Source organism: Suricata suricatta, chromosome 5 (assembly GCF_006229205.1).
Source record: "Suricata suricatta isolate VVHF042 chromosome 5, meerkat_22Aug2017_6uvM2_HiC, whole genome shotgun sequence".
NCBI classification, from domain to species: Eukaryota; Metazoa; Chordata; class Mammalia; order Carnivora; family Herpestidae; genus Suricata; species Suricata suricatta.
The window spans coordinates 129,708,581-129,729,030 of record NC_043704.1 but is presented as its reverse complement, the minus strand read 5'-3'; the positions used below and the strand labels follow the sequence as shown (position 1 = coordinate 129,729,030).

The window sequence follows — 20,450 nt, the reverse complement described above, 5'->3', positions numbered from 1 at the left end:
TTGCGAGTCCTCACCTGGCGGAGGTGCCCGGCCTGAGCCGTCTTCCACCTCCTCTGATTCATTGTTAGCAAAGGGCTTATTGTCAGCACAGGCTCAAACCACCGCTTGGTTTCGAAGGGTTGAAAACCCAGCTTTTCCTTGTTATGAGGTCGGGGTGTGAACCGAAATCAGGGACAACTGATGCGCAAAGCTGACGCGGGGAGAAGGCGAGGGGATTGGCCTGGCTCTCTGTGCCTCCATTTCTGAGGGAGATGATTAAAAAACAATTTCCAAGCTAAGATCTAGGACTGACAGCTTAACCTCCTCACCCTCTAGGCCAAAAAAAAAAAAAAAAAAAAAAAAATCCAAGACTGGTTTTTCTACCCTTTTCATAAATCATTACACACACACACGCGCGCGCACACACACACACACACACACACACACACACTCTCTCTCTCTCTCTCTCTCTCTCTCTCTCTCTCTCTCTCTCTGCTTTTAATCGTGCGCTGTAATTTCTGGAGTCCTAATTGGTTTTTCAGTGCACAAATCAATTAAAAGCTCATTTAACTCAGCTGTTGCCATTTAAATGAATTGTTTTGGCAGATTAGCAAGATCAGGTGGAAAAATCTTTGCGTTAGGGATTCTATTAATCAAAATCACTAGTTTGGACTACTAAATCTTGTTTTCCTGGTACGGGATTTCTGTTAACAAGATCCTTTGTTTGCAGAGTAAAACGAGTTAACTTGTGCAGGGTACTTCTTACAAAATGTCAGCTAATAAAATATGTAAGGATCAGGATTAAAGCTATTTTTGGTTTGTTTTGTTAAAAACAGCTAGGTAGCTTTAATAATTGGCAATTGGAAAAAGAAAAGAGTTTCATCTTTTAAAAAATAACCACTAATAAGTTAATGCCAGAATTCTACCCTTGATTTAAATCATTTCACTGGGTTTTTAGTTTTGGCTTGGTGTTGTTTGTTTTCCTATATTGCCTTTTCTGCAAAGTTCTTGCTCTAAGGCAGAAGGTACTGTTTTGATTTGACTCCTAAACCATTTGTAACAGGTGGGTTTACCTGAAGGCACACATCTGCCATAAATACTTGACCTTATAAGATTTTTTTCCTAGGACCTTAGGACATTTTTGAAAGGGACACCGTCGGGAAAAAGGTTTCAGAAATACATTCATTTGCTCTTCCAGCCAAGGCTCAACTATTTTCCTTGAGAATTAATACTACTTTTGCAGAGAATGAGCTCAGTCCTGCTGGAAACAAAAGACAAATTCCTTCGATCTTTAACCCTCCTCTTTTCTTCACTAGGGAGAACTAGAGAAGTTAAATCAATCCACGGATGACATCAACAGACGGGAGACTGAACTTGAGGTACGGAAGGCTGGCCCTGTTCCTGGTGAGGTAGTCAGCCCTGCTGATACGAGGCTGCTTGATTTTGTTTTTAATAGCTGGAGGATGCTTGCTGGCGTCCCCTCCAAGGAGTTGAGCAACAGCCCGCTGTCTGACAGAATAAAATACACTGCTGAGCCCAGCGTGTGGGCGGAACACATGTGGGTCCTATTTCACATGTTTTTCATCATGGGAGCTCTCTGGGGCCAAAACCGGGGGCTGTGTGGAGCCCTGAAGTTCATGTGTCGGTGGAAAAGATCGAAAGGATTGAGGGGAGAATTAGCTGCATTCTTTCATAGAGAAGGAGGAATGAGTTTATAGAATCCCTTAACTATTTTAGGGGGTTCCTTACGTTGTACTTGGAAACATTGTGTATTTCCTTAGACTTCTGCCGTTTTTTAATTTCTGTCCTAAAAATTCACCCCTCCCTTCCTTTTCCCTGTTCATTTCTTTATTGTCTGCTTGCATGTAGAATATAATTATCTTAATGGTAACGAAAAGCTGTTTAGACTGGAAGGGCTTTCCCGCTGGGAAGAATCTTGGGAGAGACTAGAACTTGATTTGAATTTCATGAGCAACTTCCAATGTAAGTGTAAACAGATGAGCATTCTTCACAGCTACCGATTAGTCCCTGGCCCCTTTTAGTTGTGGTTGGCTTTACCATCCCTCAGCAAAGTTGAACAAGCCCCGCGTGTATCTGAGAGCCCGTGAATGATTCTGTCAGACAGTCGAAGGGATGCAGGGAGCTGTTGGGAGGACCGTTTCTGTGGCTGGAGAAATAGCAGGGAAGGTCACCGGAAAGGACAGGAAACATCTGGTCCCTAAGAATGAGGGTGGGGGAGATAGGAGTCATCTACTGGGAATACACTGGCAGCCTTGATTTCTGACTGCAGGGCTAGGCCCCCGAGGCACCAAGTGTGGGTGTGGCAAAAAAAGATTAAAAGCTTGTTTTCTGAGCTGTACGTGAAGAGTTATCGCCAACCCCTCTATTCGGATTGCGTGCATCCATGAACCCTGGCTGCCCTTCTCCGCCAAGTGAAGTGAAGCCTGCATGTTTATTTAAAATGTTTTGACTTCTGATGAATCAAGGCTCTTTACGCAATTGAAATCTCTCTGAATCTCACATTTCTAGTATTCAGCGACAAAATCCCTACCATTACTGTAGGGCTTTCGAGTTTGCAAAGTGTTTTTACAAGTTGTATCTCCTGTTACAGCAGCCTAGCACGGTGCCGTCCAGGGTGGTAGTCACTGGCCGTGTGTGGCTATTTCACTTTAATTAAAATGATATAAGATTAAAAATTCAGTCCTCAGAGTAAGCTGCTTCTCAAGAGCCTGGTAGCTACCCTATTGGACAGACCAGAGAACAGTTCCATCATCGTGGAAATTTCTGGAGAGCACAGTCCTAGAAGGTGGGAGGTCTGCCTTTTCTCTGGATGAGGATGTGGAGATACAGGGTCTTCTGGGTCAGTGACGGGACAGAGCCGTGGCATTGTCCACGTGCCTTCTAGCACTCCTGTTCTTCCATTCCGAGTATGAGTAAATAAGTTGGAAATAGTCTTTTTTTAATTAGAGAGAGGGACAGAGCAGGGCAGGGGAGACTCCAAGAGAGAGGCAGACACACAATCTGAAGCAGGCTTTAGGCTCTGAGCTGTCAGCACAGCCTTCATAAACAAGAAAACCCCATAGGGTGCTTACCTTCTGAGTGTAAAATTAGTTCTGATAAACTTTGAGCTTTGATTTCACAGTCGTCTTTCTGAATACACTTAAGTATTTGTCACAGGAAGCTGCAGGACAGGTGTTTCCTGCCTTGCTCTGGAGATCACCAGGCAGCAGTGAAGAGAGGAGGTCAGAGCTGGCTTGTGTTGCCGGCTGACCTTTTCTTGGCTGTGGTCTAACCGAGATGAACTCCCCGAAGTATAATGCCAGCCATGTAAGGCATTAAAACTTTCCTAGTGACCACAGTAGAAAGTAAAAAAAAATGGCTGAAATGAATTTTGATCTATGTTGTTTAGCCCAGAATGCCCCACATCGTATACTTTCAATATCAAAACAAGTAATGAGGTGTTTTATGTGTAGTTTTGTAGTAGGTCTTCAAATGTTCGTGCATATTTTCCACGTAATAGCACATCGCAATGTGGACTGGCCGCATTTGCGCGCTTAGTAGCAGCATGTGAATCCGGTCTAATAGATGTTTCCTGTCGACTCACTAAGGAGCGCTGAGATTTCACCCTCCATGCGGGCACCTTGACACTTGTCACATTGCTGGAGCTGGAGGGAGGAGGATGTGTGTGTGTGAGGGGGGTGGCGCGTGTTTCTTCAGTCAGTCGCTGGGCACCAGCCTTGGGGCAGGCACTCTGTTGGCCGCTGCAGAGAAGTGGGTGAACGGGATAAAAGCCTTGCCCTTGGGAAGTTTAATTTTAGTGAGGGCGAGGTCTGGAGGGGTTGATGGTAACTGCTGATTGTAGTAACCGCAGTCAAAAAGTGATGTGATGGAGGCTCTGGGGGAGGAGTTGCTGGAAGACACCTGAGCAGGAGCCTGGGAGAGTCCCTGTGCAAAGGGAAGCAGATGGAGTGAGCAGTGGGGGTGGTGGAGGGGACTGTGCCAAAAGATATGGGACAGGAAACAGCCATCTTAACATAGGGGTGGTTCTCATCTTCGTGCTGATAGTTCTCCCTAAAGTCGCTGCGATCATTCACTTCCGTGAGTACTGAACCATTGTTCCTAGTGGGATGGTGGGGGGCGGGTGCGGAGTGTCGTGACCAGAGACTCACAGGAACCTAACCCTGTGTTAGCCTCTGGTCACAACGTTTTTTTGTCAGATAACATATTACCTTGTTTATGTGTGTTTCTGTTTAAAGACAGTCTGTTGAATGTACATTGTTGATTCACTAATGTTGGACTCAGGCAACAGCACTGTGGCTCGTGTCTGAACAAAGCTTGCCTAACACACAGATTTTCTCCGTCGCAGCCTTCTTGGGGTCCAGAACGCTCGCCAGACTTCAGCACGGCACTTGGGGGCCCTTTGAAACCGCTGACTGCCTAGGGGCGGCTGACTCTACATGATCTCTCTCTCTCAAAATGATTAAGTAAACTTAAAAAAAGAAAAAGAAACAGCTGACTCCCCACCACAAAGTGCAAAGTGCAGAAAGTGTGGCACTAAATGGACCGTGAGAGGACACTTGTTTACAGCATGAGAGCTGGAAAAAGGCAGAACATCCTTTCGTTGAGCCTCCCTGGGAACATGCATGTTGGGCACCTCCAAGTTTGGCCCCTGGGCATGTCCATGCAGGACTGCAGAAGCCCCCCCTCCCCTCCCCCCCCACCGTGGTATTGATTTTGGAATTACAAATTTTAATGAGTATGAATCTGCAAATAATGGGGTTTGATTGGACGTAATTTCAGAGCCTCTAGGGGAGGGTCTTTGGCCTTTGCATTTCCTTTCCCTTTGCTTTTTAATTATGGTCTGGAGCGCCCAGCACCCCTCCTGACTTTGACTCTGATGAGAGCAAACTGGTGATGAGGTTTGTGTTAGCAGCTTCTCACTCTGTGTGGCACAGGGGTCCCTGGGCCGCCTTGGGCGGAGGCGTGGGCCTGGGTTCACCTCCATGTTCTGTCCCTGGTGCTGGTTGTTGAAATTGGAGAGTACCAAAAGGCCTTTGGATGCCAGCCACCCGCCATGCTGTCACTTGGATATTGGCCGCCTCCTGCAACCATGGTTTACCTCTGACATTGTTTAAACAATGTCGTATCCCCTTTGTGCTCTGATTTATATCAAGAGGGCCAGTCCTTCCAAGCGTTGATGAGAGTAACCTTTTAACCAGAGAAGCCCTTGGATATAAGCCCGATATTTCAAATTAAGAAGCTGTATTTTTCCCCAGATGTGTTGACTTAATGTTTTTTTAATTGATTTTTTAGAGAAAGAGACACAAGTGAGCAGGGGAAGAGCAGAGAGAGACAGACAGACACAGAATCCAAAGCAAGCTCCAGGCTCTGAGCTGTGGGCACAGAGCTCGATGCAGGGCTTGAACTCACGAACTAGGAGATCATGGCCTGCGCCAAAGTTGGGCACTCAACTGACTGAGCCACCCAGACGCCCCCCAAACGTGTTGATTAGTCAGCTTGAATCACTGAATACTTAGCACCTGCTGTGTGCTGAGAACAGCTAAGGAGAGAGCAGTGGAGAGAATGGGCAGAGAATTCCAATTAAACAATGAAAATACACAATAGGTTTCATATGCCCTGATCAGAAAAGTAAGGCAGGGAGGGGCCTGGCAGGGTGGGTATTTGGGAGCCTGGAGGATGCAGTATTACATACAGTGGGTCTGAAAGGCTTGCCTGAACGCATGTCTGGAGAGAATGCACCTCAGGGCCGTGTGCGGGAAGAGCATTCCCGCCAGAGGGAACAGCCAGTGCTAAACTGGGAACCTGGCCTGGCCGTGCAGCAGCAAGGAGTCCAGTGCCTGGGGTAGGGTGAGCCGTGGATGCTGGAGTCAGAGAAATGTGTCATTCAGTGTGTAAATGTGCTAATGTACTTCTGCAACGCATGTTATACAGAACTTTTGTCAAGTGTGTTTTTAATGTTTTATTTACTTTTGAGAGAGAGAGAGAGAGAGACAGAGAGACAGAGTGTGAGTGGAGGAGGGGCAGAGAGGCAGAGAGAGAGAGAGAGAGAGAGAGAGAGAGAGAGAGAGATGCAGAATCTGAGGCAGGCTCCAGGCTCTGCGCCGTCAGCACAGAGCCCGAACCCACGGACCGTGAGATCATGACCTGAGCCTAAGTCGGACGCTTAACCGACTGAGCCACCCAGGCATCCCTCAGGTGTTTGTTATAACGAGGATTTCTAAAGCATTGTAATCAAGATTTGCAATAGTCCGTGCCAGTCATTTGTTTTTTACCGTGATGTGTGGGGTTTTCATGATCTCCCTGCTTGTGGGCTGTTCTGGGGCTGGGAAATGGTCAGAGAGCAGGAGGAAGGACATGACCGGGGCGAGTTGCCCGTGGACAGCTTTTCTGGCTCCAAGTAATCAAAAGCTGATTTTTTTCAGCCTGCCCTTCCCCCAGGGAGGTAAAGGCAGTTAATTGTAAACGTTCAAGCTCTTTCTCTCACTGCTTGGGTGGGGTGCTTTGAAAAAGCATTTGATTCTGGCCAGCTGTGCTCCCCAAATTTGCATAAAAAGGCCTGCACCTAGAATCTGCCTTTTTCCCCCTTCCAGAAACCAGCGGACACTTTCTCTTTAAACATAAAACAAAAAACCCAGCTGTTTTGTCCTTGGAAACTCAAGGGAGGGAGAAGAAAGGCGGAGGTGAATTGGAAGCAGCCTGGCCTCTCTCTGAGTTGTTAGCACTAGTCAGGGGAAGAGAGAATCTTTTCTGAAAGGGCAGTGTTGTCACATCTGAGCATTTTCTCCTTCAGGGGGTGTGTGTGTGTGATATGTGAGTGAGTACACACGTGTACTGGGGAGAGCACTGTGAGACTCCGCTTGTGCTTTGAAGAAGGTCCACGCCAGGACTTGTGTACCTCGGTGAGATCTGGTTCCAGTAGACATTGGCCTGGAGACATTCGTGTGACAATACTGGGCACCCCCCCCCACCCGTGGGTTGAGTCCGGTGTGGGGTGCTCAGCACAACCTCACCCACGCCCCCTGCCCTCACCCAGCTTGTGCGGTTACTTAGAGGCACGTGGCCATTGGGGAGCCAGGGACAGCTTCGTTGGAATGGAGGGCCGTCAGAGTTGAGGCCTAGAGACCCCAAGTCCTCTGGGAGGATCAGTTAACATCCCAGGAGCCCCGGCAGTAGAAGAGGAAGAGAGCTGACGGACCAGACATCAGCCCAGCTTGGGCGGCTCTGGGGAGCATGGGGTGGCTGGTTGTAAAGATAAACACACTTGAGGACTTTTCTGGGCACCCCTGGGTGACTTGAGCTGGAGCAGCTGTTGTCCCCACAATTTTGGCTTGAAGTTTGGCCATCATGGTAGGATTTAGGGCTTCCTGCATCAGTGACCGTCCCCCATACTGCTCCTGGGATGTCAAGGGATGGTAACTTTTGACCCAGCCATTGCACATGTAAGAATTTATCCTTAGGGAATAACTAGGCAAGGACATAGGTCCATTAATGTGCATTGCAGTGTTGCTTAAAGATGTTGGAAAATTATGAATCTAAATGACTATCAATAGGGGATCTGTGAAATGAATACAACGCACAGGCAGAGGCTGATAGCCTAGGCCTTAAAATGATGACACAGCTTGTCATTAACATGGTAAGAGGTTTGGATGGAAACAGGTTCCGAAAGAGCACACAGTATGGTCCTATTCTATAAAAACATGTTTATAGGCATAAAAATGTCAGGAAAAGATTATACATGTTCTGTCTGATGAGAAATGAGCAGTATTCACCATCCTTCTACTTTTCTGTATATATTTTTTAGTTGATTGAATTTGTATTACTTTATGGTCAGGAAAAAGTCCAAACGCAGTCATGGGGAAGTCGCGGGCCGAGGGAAGACTGGTCTTGGTATCAGGTGACACGGGTAGAATGTGAGGACTGGTGATGTTAGGGGCACTTGGCTCATTGGAAACTTGAGTCCCCTCATCTGTGAATTGAGGTGGTGATTCTTGCCCAATCTCCCGGTGGCCCGGAGGACAAGAGGGGAGTGCTTTGATAGCCACATGTCCTGGGGAGGGAGAAGCCTTGTGGGACCTGGAGCACCAAGGCCCACTGGGTGCCGGATGCAGAGATGTCTCTGATGGGACATCCATGGGAGCCAGGCCTGCCCCAGGCTCTTCCGTGGCTCGGTTTTCCTCCTCTACGCCAGAGGCTGGCTCTGGCGAGGGGTCAGAGAGAGGACTTGTACAGGCAGGATGGACTTTTCTCACTGGATCAACAGGGCTTTGCCCTGTGGCTGGTTCGCTGGGGTGTGTGGGTGTGTTTCCCAAGGGAGCCCTGCTTTGTTAGGGCGCGTCCCCTTCTGGGGTCTGTCTGCTACTACTTGTGCTGCTCACTAGCTATTTGGGTGGGTGATAACAACAGATTGCCCTTCATGGCTTTGGGCAAGTGACTTAATGTTTCCGGGACTCAGTTTCCCCATCCCAACCATGATGCATAGTACGCCATCAATGGATATTATTGCTGCGGTTAATGAAGCAGGACAGATGTGAGCTGTAGTGTGGTTTGTGCTTTCAGGGAAGACTTTGGTCCATCCTGGGATGTCTTCCCTGCCTGTTTTTGTCTGCTGACTGCTCTTCAGTAACCATGACAGCTAACGATAATCAATAATCGTGCCCGGGATGGGCCAGACCCTGTTCTAAGCACTTAGTCTACATAAACTCACTGGGTCCTCAGAACACCATGGTGCAATAGACATTATCATCGCCATTTTGCCGATAACGGAGCTCAAGTGTCTTACTCTAGATTAATTGCTCTGTTGACCACCAAGCGTCCTCCAAACTTGAGAATGGCCCTGGGGGTGCAAAATGGCCCCTGGTTGTGAAACAGTGCTCTAGAGCAGAGCCCTCCAGGTGTGGCCCTTGACGCCAGCTGCCTTTGTGTGGCATAGGGCTTTGTTAGAGTTGCAGAATTTTTGGCCCTACACAGACCCGGGGAATCAGAATTTCTGGGAGTCGGGCCCAGGAGCCTGTCTTAAGCTGTGCCGGTCTCATGCATATTCATCAGGCTGTATTACTGGCATTTATTTACTTGTCTCCCACCCCCGCTAACCTGGGCCCTGAGGGGGGATCCGGGGGGCGGCACTGGGGCTCCCATCTTTGTGCCTCAGCATCTCCTGCAGCGCCTGAACACGAGTACCATGAATGTCAGGAAGGGATGGATGATGGTGATTAGAATCAAATGTCCTTGTGGACTCCTGGCTCTTTGGCATTGTCATGCAACGCGTCCTACAGAACCCCTCCCCTCTCCCTAGTGGCCACTCTGGAATTGTACTCGTGCCCAGACTGTACCCAGGCTGGGCCCAATTTCAACACTGGTAGCACAGAGTCTGCGCTCTCTTTCCCTTCCTGAAGTCCTTCACTTAGTGAGGTCTTAGCTTGTGAAAGTTTACGATCCCGCCCTACTTGGAGATGCTGGGGGTTTGTTTGTTTTTAATTGAAGTACAATTGATGAGCACTGTCCTGCTAGTTTTAGGTGTAAGACGCAAGGGTTTCGAGAGTGGCCTTTCACGGTAAGAGGATGGCATGTGTGGTTAGAGACAAGTGGCCATGATCGATTCAGTGGGGAAAAATCCAGTAATAAAACTATATGTAGACCATATGTACCATGACAGATACCTCTAGTAACAGAATCTGTGCATCTGAAAGAAAAAAGGTTAAGCGTGGTCCGTAGACTGAACTGCTTGTTACCAATTAAGAGGAAATAAATACAGAAATTGAGGGTAAGACTTTGGAAACTTTTTAAAAATACTTTTTTAATGTTTTTTATTTATTTTTGAGAGACAGACAGTGTGAGCATGGAGGGTCAGAGAGAGAGGGAGACACAGAATCTGAGGCAGGCTCCAGGCTCTGAGCTGTCAGCACAGAGCCCGATGCAGGGCTTGAACCCACAAACTGTGAGATCATGACCTGAGCTGAAGCCGGACACTTAACTGACTGAACCACCCCAGGCGCCCTGGAAACTTTTTTAAAAAATGCAGCTTGACATTGCTGGGACTGTCACATAGCATTTCACTTCCTAGTTTGTTTTTATTCTACAAAAGTGTTGATTCCCAGCGGGTTGCGGGAAGAGCGAAGTACCATGACCATAGAGTTGAAGAAGCCTGGCTCTAGAAACATGGACCCTCAGAATGTGCCTAGTGGTTCTTGCTAGTTTCTAAGAAGGCTGGTGATTTTTATTTTTCATTTCTTGGTATCTTCTGAATTATTTACAATGACCGTATTTTATCACTTTCATAACCCTTTACAAGCAAGGGTTGGGGGTGGAGAATGAAGCACGGATTATAAAGAGATGTCTTTATAAGTCAAAGAAATGAATTTCTATGGAAGGAATTTTAGGAACTATGAAGGCTGGTGGGAAGAAATGTTGAGACTGGTAGTCCCTGCCTTAATTATAGATAAACCCTGATGTTAGTGGGTTTGTTGATGAATTACTCTATTGTTAAACTGTCATTGTGGTAATTCATGGAGGGATGAAAAATGCAATATAGGCATTTTAGGATTCTCAATAGCCAAGAAGCCCTCATTTATAACACTTACTGTAAAACACAGGATCACCAAGATATAATGGTGGGAAACATTTCAAGTGTTAAGGATGTTTAGATACTGGAACTTAGTTATTACGTGAATTTGAGTTACCATTTGAATTTTCAGTGGATGGGGACTGTGGCCACATGGAGGCTGTCTTGCATCTCGCCCCCTGGAGCCCCATCAGCAAACTGCTGTTTGTAGGGCGGCTGGCTAGGACACAGAAATAGCCATCTAATACTGGAATGGACTCGATTGCCTTAAAAAAATCTGATCTGTCTTCTTTGAAGCTATAAAGACCGGTGAGATGATACATGATCTTTGCTGGCCGCTCAGCTGGAGCCCATCCTAGGAACTTGGGCCCTTGTTATGGTACAAACGAACTTTTCCATCGTGCCATGACTGTATCCTTAGGTTTTTCCAGGACGCCGTCCCTCGGCCTCTGAGCTGCCCCAAAATGTCTCTACTTCAAAAGAAGACAGGCTCTGGGGGTTGATGGATTCATTGCTGTCCCCGTGGTTGATAGAAGCGTCAGGTCACCTCGTCAGCAGAACCATGGTCACTATGGACTGTCCGTCGCCTTTTCATATAGAGCTGTTAGGTTTCATTCTGAGCATTTATTGTAGGGATTTGTAATGTAGTGGGGGTGTGTGTGTTTTGGCTGGATGAATTAAACATCTATTGAACCTTATCCCTTGGCAAGTATCCCAGTTTCCTGTACCCAGCCCTCCTCTTTGAGGGTTAAGATTAATTGCCTGTCCTCACTTAGATGTTTCCAGCAGTAACAACTGTGTGGTTTTTATGCAGGGCATCTTCACCAAGAGTCTCCTGATAATTTGCAAAGCACGTCTTCAAGAGCTTGGAGAATTCTCTTTCCTTCCTCTGTCTTTCCTTCTTTCTTTCCTTCCTCACAGCGAGGGAAAGGGAGAGAGAGAGAATTCTAAGCTCTGACAGTGCAGAGCCTGATGTGGGACTTGAACTCATAAACTGTGAACTCATCAGCTGAAATCAAGAATCAAATGCTTAACTGACTGAGTCACCCAAGCGCCTCTAGGATCCGCCTCTTTCACTTCCTTAAAAGAAGATGGAAAAACATTTTTTTCTATTCTTGCCTGATTTTTCCTTTTTCATGTTTTGCTGGATTATTCAACGGATATTAATGTTTGCTCTGACAGAAAGAAACTGCTAATGGGGAGACCACGAGAGGAACATCCGCCGTTTGTTAGAACGGCAGACCAGCCCTCTTAATGTAAACTCTTCCATTTGGACATCAGACTCCGCCAAGGCGTGATGCATGGGGTTTGGTCATCTTCGTCCGCACTACCCTTTCGGTGCCAACCTGCAAGGGTTCTTCATTCTGATAGATCTGAAGCCTTCAGACTGGATATTCCCTTCCCCAATGTTTGGCTTTAGTGGAAGAAAAGTGTAATGCGGTGTTGTCCTTCTTCATTGTTCTGGTGACCATTTCTACCTAACAGATTCCCCCAAAACTTCGTTGCTTAGAACCACTGCTTTGTTTTGCCCATGACCGTGGGTCAGGGATTTGGAGGAGGCCCAGCTGGGCAGCTCTCACTTGAGGGGTCACGTGCAGTCGCAGTCTGATGTCAGCTAGGGCTGTGGTCCTCTGACGGCTCGAGGGGCCTGGACCTCTGAGGAGGCCCCTCCTGTGTCCGGTTGTGGACACTGGCTCTTGGCTGAGAGCCAAGCTGGGGTCGTGAACCAGAGTGCTGAATCTGACCTTTCTGGTGTGATGTCTCAGGCACTCTGACCTCCTGATGGCGTCTGGCTCCCCGATGGCGAGCATCCAGTGGTCTCCTGCAGAAGGCAGAAGCATCCTGGCCTTTTCTGTCTAAGCCTTGGGAGCCCCGGTGCAGCACTTCTGTCACATTCCTAGGTCCCGGCAGTCGTGAGCTCACCCACGAGAGGAGTGGACACAGACTCCATTCCCAGATGGGAGAGTACCAGAGAATTTTGAACCATGTTTTAGGGGCACCTGCGTGGCTCAGCCAGTTGAGCATCCGACTTTGACTCTGGTCATGATCTCATGGTTCATGAGTTTGAGCCCTGTGTTAAGTTCTGTGCTGACAGCTTGGTGCCTGCTTCGGAGTCTCTTTCTCTCTCTCTGCCTCTCCCCCACTCACTCTCAAAAATAAACATTTTTAAAGTAAAACCAAATACAAGGAGTTTCGAACCACATTCTTGGTGGCCACACTCCTGGTGGCCGTACACAGGGACTCCTGTTGAGGCCTGCGGGACATGCATTTGCATTGACTTCCTGAACACCACATTTCATAGTGTCTCGTCGAGTTGCTTTAATGGTTAACCAGCAAAGCAGGGACTTTGGTTAGCATTCTCCGTGATCCTTAAACCAGCAACAGTAAAAGCAAAAGGGTGCCGTTTTTGGCAGTGCTGTGGGTGTTGTTTTAAGGACCTCTTTGCTGCCTCGCCGATGTCTTACACATTTCATCTGAGAAAAAATTAGGCTCTGGCTTCAATGCCTGCTGGAAACAATCAGTGGATCCTAAAGCCAAATGCGCAGTGCCGAGGCAGGCACTTTGTAGGTTCAGAGGGAAGCTTCTACAGCTTCTTGGGCAGCTCTCCACATGCTGCTTTCTTTCCTTGCCCCTGGTTTTGCTAGTGTCTCCACTGGGGGAAATAGAATCTTGGTACTGCATGCATTGGCTGGAAATTGGATCCAGTCCCTAAGTTGGAACTTGTTAAAGCAAACCACACTTTAATGCTATAAAATGTAAGGTCAAATTGGGTAGGAGAACTTGTTGTGGAGCAAATAGATGCTTAAACAGCATAGCCCGGGATCATGGAGAGCACGGGCTTTGCAGTTCAGGAGGGCTGGATTTGAATTCTCCCTCGCCTCTTCATAAGCTGTGCAGTCTTTTCTGGGTTGGGTTTTCTTCTGTCTCAAGTGGGAAGGGCAGTACCTGCCGTGCAGGGCTGGTAAGGATTAGATAAGGTCATGTTTATGACGTGCCTGCACGGTACCTAGCATGTAACGTTCCACAATTGTTGGTCCTTTCTGCCTTTTGTCATTTGAGCAACAGCACCTGCCTAAAAGTCATTATTTATGGAAAGCTTATTATATGCTCAGTATTGTGCTAAGTGCTTTGCGTGGTTCGTCCTGTCCTCACAACAGCTCTTGAGGACATTGATGACAAATGGAGGCCATGAAAAGGTTGAGCTCTTCTCCCAGGTCGCATGGCCAAGCGAGCCGGTAGGGGAGCCGAGATTTGAATGAAGTCTGAGGCTGGAGGCCATACCCTTGTGTAGTTTGGGGACATGTATTCTGAGGTTTCTACCAAGATGACAGGTGGAAGAATGCTGGTCTAGGACTCAGGGGACCAGGTTTCCAGCCTCTGCTCTGATACTTACCAGGTACACATCTTTGGGAGGGAAACTTTATCTCCTGAGGCCTCAGTCACCTCATCTGTGAAATGGGAGTATCTGAACTGAATGATCGGCAAAGTCCTGAGATTTTGACTTTCATCTAGCCACGTGCTGAATGAATTATGATTCCCCTCTGTCTTGATGACAGGGAAAATTCAAAAGATCTTTGGCCAGTCTGTGCTGCAATAGACTTGAAATTTTATTTTTACTCAAGTGCTACATGCACGCAGTTAAAGAAAAGCCCCTGAGAAGTTTTACTGAGAACATCCTCTGCCTCTTTCCTTCCCACACCCGGTTCTGGTCCCCCAAACAACCACCTGTAACGTTATTAGCCATTTCTTCTGGTGGATTCTTCTGTTTGTCTGAAGTGATAGCAGTGGGTTTTGACTTCGGTGCTTTTGCATGCTGTTCCCTCCTTTCTTTGCATCCGGGGGGCTGCGGGCAGCAGGCAGGTTATCCACAGGCGGCAGGAGAGCCAGCTTGGCCAACACGCTGTGGCGGGTGGAATCGCACTTCCCACAGAGGCTGCATGACCTCTAGAGCTTTCCAAGGATACGTGAAGTCACCATATTGCCCTAATTCTGAAACTCACATCCAGTACCGAACAGACCTTGTATCGCGTTCCAGCTTGGGTGGTGGTTGCAACATTAGCCCTGACCAACATGCAGACCAATGGGATAGTGCGTCCAAACTGCAAGATTTGCGAATTTTTGAAAAAAGTGGGTCTCAAGGTTGAGAAAATATGTGGAGGCTTTTGGTGGAAACATGGAAATAGTTCACTTGTGGTTGAACTCAGGAAAATGCCACGGTTTCAGCAAGTGTCTTTCCTCTTACACAAAGAATGCTGTGGGTTTAAAAACCAATGTTTGGCCATGAATGAAAAAGCCCTGGGACCCATCAGTCTTTTTGGTGTGTGTGTGTGTGTGTGTGTGTGTGTGTGTGTGTGTGTAGGGTTGTTATGTAACTTTAGTCTTTCCTCCAGGGCCCCCTAGGACTGAGTCTTCTAACCCAAGATTTAAAGGACTGTGGGTTTTTTCCTTTGTGATGCTTTTGGACCTTGGGCAGTTTAAACATGCTTTTTTGGTCATTGGTTAAATTCCATTCTGGTGGCTCATGCACTTTTCATCAACAAAAAAGATGAATTGAAAGTGAGCCGTTTCCAAATTGACATTCTACAGAGTAACTGGCTCATTTTATTCAAAAATATCAAGGCCACGGAAGACAAAAAAAGACTGCAGAACTGTTCCAGATTAAAGGAGGCTGGAGAACCCTGGCAGCTGAGTGCAAGCTGGCAGTCCTGGGTTGGATCCTGAAAGAATTTGTTCATTTATTATAAAAGACAATCATGAGACAGTTGATGGAATTTGAGTGAAGTCCTAGACCAGGTGAATTAGATTGTATCCGTGTTGGTTTTCAGATTTCCAGCATTGCACTCTGGCTATGTAAGAGCATGTCCTTGTCTTTGGGAACCTTGGGCTGAAGTTCTCCAGGTAAAGGGACATCATGTCTGCATCTTACCCTCTGCTTTTCCAAGTCTGAAATTATTTTATTTTTTGGGTTGGTTTATTTATTTTTGAGACTGAGAGAGAGCAAGGGGGCGGGGCAGAGAGAGCGAGAGCGAGAGCGAGCGAGGGAGGGAGGGAGGGATGGAGGGAGGGAGAGAATCCCAAGCAGGCTCCATGCTATCAGCACAGAGCCTGATGCAGGCCTCGAACCCACAAACTCTGAGATCATGACCTGAACTGAAATCAAGAGTCGGACGTTTATCCGACTAAGCCACCCAGGTGCCCCTGAAATTATTTTAAATTAAAAAGCTCCTCATTCCCAGATCTGCCAACTGCCTTAACTCAGCCTCCAGTGGCAGGGCCAGTGGGAGCTTGACCTTGGCCAGAGCATCAAGGGAAGCTGCATGGTCGAGGCTGGCAGGACAGCTCTGGTGGACTGTGGTGACCTGGGAGAGGTGCCTGGGTGCTCACCTGCGTGTCTGGAACAGTCTATAGTCCCATCAGTGCTTGAAAACAGAGCCTTCCTGGGTAGGAAGAACTTGGCTTTCTTTGGGCCTCAGGAAAGCTCTCAGACCTCTGTTAACCTCAGAAGAGAAGAATTCACAGCAGGAAACCATACTGACCACCATCTTTTCTTTCCTTTTTCCCCCTCTTGGTAGAAGGAACCTCCTGGTAATTCAGACCCGGGACAAGTGTGGTGCTGTGAAAAGAGGAAATAGCATTTGGTCTTGTCACCAAGGCTGCCCAGGGCCTGCCCTTGGGTCGGGAGCTGGGCAGGGCCTGAACTGGGGTTAGAATGAATCCCTTACGCTATGATCCACAACCACTCAAACAGCTTGAGTAAAAGGAATTTCTGCAAGGTTGGAGTCTTTCCTGGAACCCAGGGGAGAGAAGCACCATAGAGCCTTAAGTGTAAAGAGACCAAATGTCCCAGTTTGGCCCGACAGACTTGGTTGAACCCTGTTCCCGCATAATTGTTACTAGTGCTCCACCTCACTGTCAGAAGAGTCTTGGTTTGATTGATAAATTATCTGTCTGTGTTAATTGCAGGATTAGTCAGGGACCCGGATAATCTCCCTCAAGCCTTCCTCGTGTTCTCTCATTGGCTTTAGCTCACTGTCTGCCCTCTCTGTGTCTCCTTCCTCTGTTCCCTGAGAGAGGGTCTTGTATCAGAAACATGGCCGCAGGGTTCTACCTGACGCAGGGGATGGGGTTGGGGTTGGGCAGTCCCCACAGAAGGATCTGGTGGGTTTGGCAGACACCCCTGCTGGCCTCTGATGCTGAAGTCAGGGCTTGAGGTGGAAAAGAAAAGGAGTCAGAGGGAGGGGAGTTAGGTACCTGGTCCTCAACAATGACCAGCTTCTTCCAACTTGAAGGCCCTGCTGTCTTCTTCCCCTCTCTTTTCCGTGCATGTGTCCATTCCATTGGAGCTGTTTGAACCGGGTTTTTCCTGTGGGATGAAACTCGCTGAATGGGGTTGGGCCACACAGGGAAGGGGAATGGGGAGTGCGGCTCCAGCTTCCTGCTGGTCTTCTGCCCGGACGCTCCCCCCCCCCCCCCCCCCCCCCCCCCCCCCCCCCCCCCCCCCCCCCCCCCCCCCCCCCCCCCCCGTCCACTCTGCTTCCTCCTGGGCCTGTGTGCTCAAGCCTTGGCCTTGCTGGTGTGGCTGTCTAGGCCCTGGCTCTACCCCAGAGCAGCCTTTCCAGTTCTGCCTCTGCTGCAAAATTCCTGAAGGAGGAATGAGATCGTCCAGCCCCCCTCCTCACAGGCCCGTGAAAGCCCCTCCCCGTGGGAGCGGGACTGAGTGAGGGAAGGAAGACTGGACAGAGGCAAGGAAAGAAGGTCACTGGAGGGCCCGAGGAGTGAGGCGTGGTCTCTCAGGGTGCAAAAGGGGCGTGGAATCCAGGGTCAGGAGCTAGGCCTGTGCAGTCCGTGTCCCAACCACTAGCTACTTGTGGCTGTTCCAATTACAACTTCAACATTGACATTTAATTAAGAATCCAGTTAGTCGTATTAGCCACATTTCGAGCTTTTATTTAGCCACAAGTGGCCAGTGGCTTCTGCACTGGACAGCGCAGATGTAGAGCATTTCTATTCTGGCAGAAAGCTCTGTCAGACAGCCCTGGAGAGCACTTAGGCCTTTGCACCCAAGAGCTATTTCAAGTGCTTTCTTTGTGTGTTTTAGTAGCTGCCACAAGCACTCTTAATGAGCAGATTGGAGGGGGTGTAAAGAAAACCTGGTGTGTAGTAAACATAACATTTCAGGTGCCTTATAACTGGTCGGTAAGTCAGAATGTTTCCAGTGGTGCCTTTGGTCATGTAATTCTAGAATGTTCTGCAAACAGAGACTTTACATTTCTGACTCGTTATTCTTATGCCACTGTCAGAAGTTTTGCCTTTTCCTAGTTCTGTATATACTGTTTGTTCCTTATTTCCCTTTAAATTGACTCACATTTTTTACTTCCCCTTGTTTGAAGTGGAGACTTCATGACTGGAAGTGAAAAGCCATGAAAAGAAAATACTCTTTTTTGAGAGAGTGAGAGAGAGCACATGTGTGCATGTGCATGAGCAAGGGAGGGGCAGAGAGAGGGAGAGGGAGAGAGAGAATCCCAAGCAGGCTCCATGCCCAGCACAGAGCCTAATGCAAGGCTTGATCTCACAACTGTGAGATCATGACCTGAGCCAAAATCAAGAGTTGGATGCCTAACCAACGGAACCACCTAGGGTCCCTGGATGTGTTATTTTTTTAAGCAAGTTTTTTATTAAGTTTTAAAAATTTTAATTCCAGTTTAGTTAACATACAATGTTGATTAGTTTCAGATGTACAACATAGTCATTCAACAATCCTATCCATTTCTCAGTGCTCATCGTAAGTGTGCTCTTAAAGGAAGCTTTTTAATAAATTATCTGTGTATGTGCAAGTGCCCAGCTCGTAAGGGCACAGCTTGGTGACTTTCAGAACAGTGCTGTTTTGTTTCCAGTGGATTTGTTTTGCTTATTAAATTCTAGCAGATTCCTTTCTCTATGGAAGGCTCTGAGCTAGATTAGTGCCCCCTTTCTCAAAATGGAGATTAGCAAATGCAAATGTAAACATCTGTGAGGGCGCTATGGAGACATGGGAGCACCCAACAGGGCCCTCTCCTTGGACAAAATCGGAAGGATTCAAGAAAGATCTGAGCAGGAACTGCTTCACTGTGACTGAAAATCTATGGTGTTCCTACTTTGTGAATGTCTGCAGGGCGGGCCCGGGGGAGGGTATGGCTTAGTCTACACAGCACCCTTGATGCTTCTGGTCTCAGGTTTCCTTTTTTTTTTTTTAATGTTTAAAATTTTTTAAATGTATGTTTATTTGGGGCGGGGAGGGGGGAGGATGGTGGGAAGAGCAGAGCAGAAGAGGCAGAATCTGAAGCAGGTTCCAGGCTCTGAGCTGTCAGCACAGAGCCTGATGCGGGGCTCGAACTCAGACCATGAGATCACGCCCTGAGCTGAAGTCAGCCACTTACCCGACTGAGCCACCAAGGAGTCCCTGCCTTCACAGTCTTACAGTCCCTGAGTGTCCCGGAGGGCTCCGTGCTTGTGAGTAATCTCTGTATTTGCTGCGTTAGAGGAGACTGGGTGTGTTCAGGGCCGGAAGGCCGTAGACTCTGCTGTGTTAGCAAAGTTAACCAGGGAGGCTCGGTTGGTTAAGCATCCAACTCTTGCTTTCCGCTCAGGTCATGATCTCACAGTTTGTGGGTTTGAGCCCCACATCGGGCTCTCTGCTGTCAGCGCAGAGCCCCCTCTGGATCCTTTGTCTCCCTCTCTCTCTCAGCCCCTCCCCTGCCACTTGCACTCTCTCCCTCTCTCAAAAATAAAGATTAAAAAAAGTTAAAACTTGTTTTTTAGTTTTAAAAACTTGTATTAACTCATTAAAAATTACAATTAGCCTATCACATGTTGACATATGTTTTATGAGAAATAACTATCTTCCCACACCAAAAAAAATGTATAAAAGGAAATTATTTAATGGGTTTTTGTTTCATTTTTTTGTTTTGTGTTTTATAAGTCTCTTTCTAGTCTGGCTTCCTTTTTTTTTCTTTTAAACTGTTAGATTTCTGGTCTTTTGTATGTAACTTTATTTTCTCTTGAAGCTTGTAGAATCTCTTTTTAAAGGTTTATTTATTTTTGAGAGAGAGACACACACACACACAGAATCTGAAGCAGACTCCAGGCTTTGAGCTAGCTGTCAGCACAGAGCCCAATGCGGGGCCCGAACCCACGAACCGTGAGATCATGACCTGAGCCAAAGTCAGACGCTCAACCGACTGAGCCACCCAGGCGCCCCTCTAGTCTGGCTTCTTAGGGGAGCTGAGTTATCTGCTTCTGCATTCCATCTCCTAACATGTCTCATACTAAGTAGTCTCCGGGAAACCCCACTGAACACTCGTGAGAGAATGAAGGTGAAAAGCCTAATATGATTAGGAAAGTGTTTTTGACCTTGCAGAGTCCCGGAAAAGGCCTCAGGGATCCCTACCATGGTCCCCTGGGCCACACTTTGGGAACCTACCCATGAAGTGAAAGCCACTGGACGAAAAGACTAAAGGTGTGTGCTTTTGTCTGAAGTCTGACACACACTGGCATGTGACCTCAGGCCATGTAGCGTGTCACCTGAGATACCTGTGGACTGGGGACTGTCATTCTTGCTCAGCCTGTCTTACAGGGTCACTGTGAGGCTCAGATCATGCCTGTGAAATCTTTCTTCAAGCAGCTGTGTATTTATAAATGGCATTACTAAGGCTCTTTTGAAGCATGGTGTCATCTTTAATTTGTAGGACAGTTATTTTTAAAAACTGATGTCCCATCTTAATCTCTCTTGGTTCTGGGGACGCGTCTGGGGAGGAGAAAGGCCGTCGTTCTCAGCTTACAGATGGCATCATTGCGACTTAGATGAGTGGATTGGCCAGAAAACAGACTCCTCCCCAGTGCGGTGACACCTGGC

General features: G+C 47.7%; 1 protein-coding gene and 1 long non-coding RNA gene across 3 annotated transcripts in view; one reads left to right on the top strand and one right to left on the bottom strand.

Annotated features, from left to right (window-relative positions):
• The first annotated feature begins 3,984 nt into the window (after window positions 1-3,984).
• The window catches only part of SH3BP5 (SH3 domain binding protein 5), a 62,808-nt gene continuing 46,342 nt past the window's right edge, over window positions 3,985-20,450 (top strand). Inside the window, exon 1 of the mRNA XM_029940313.1 lies at window positions 3,985-4,077. The gene's annotated coding sequence lies outside the window, so the exon portion shown is untranslated. The remainder of the gene's footprint in view (window positions 4,078-20,450) is intronic.
• LOC115292293 lies at window positions 14,197-19,064 on the bottom strand. Of its 2 annotated transcripts, none has more exons than XR_003908907.1 (4): window positions 18,976-19,064; window positions 16,811-16,922; window positions 15,944-16,172; window positions 14,197-14,503 (listed from the first exon to the last, which is right to left on the bottom strand). It is a non-coding gene; the product is annotated as an uncharacterized LOC115292293 (long non-coding RNA). The 2 variants fall into 2 exon arrangements; XR_003908908.1 differs by lacking the exon at window positions 14,197-14,503 and adding an exon at window positions 15,213-15,276.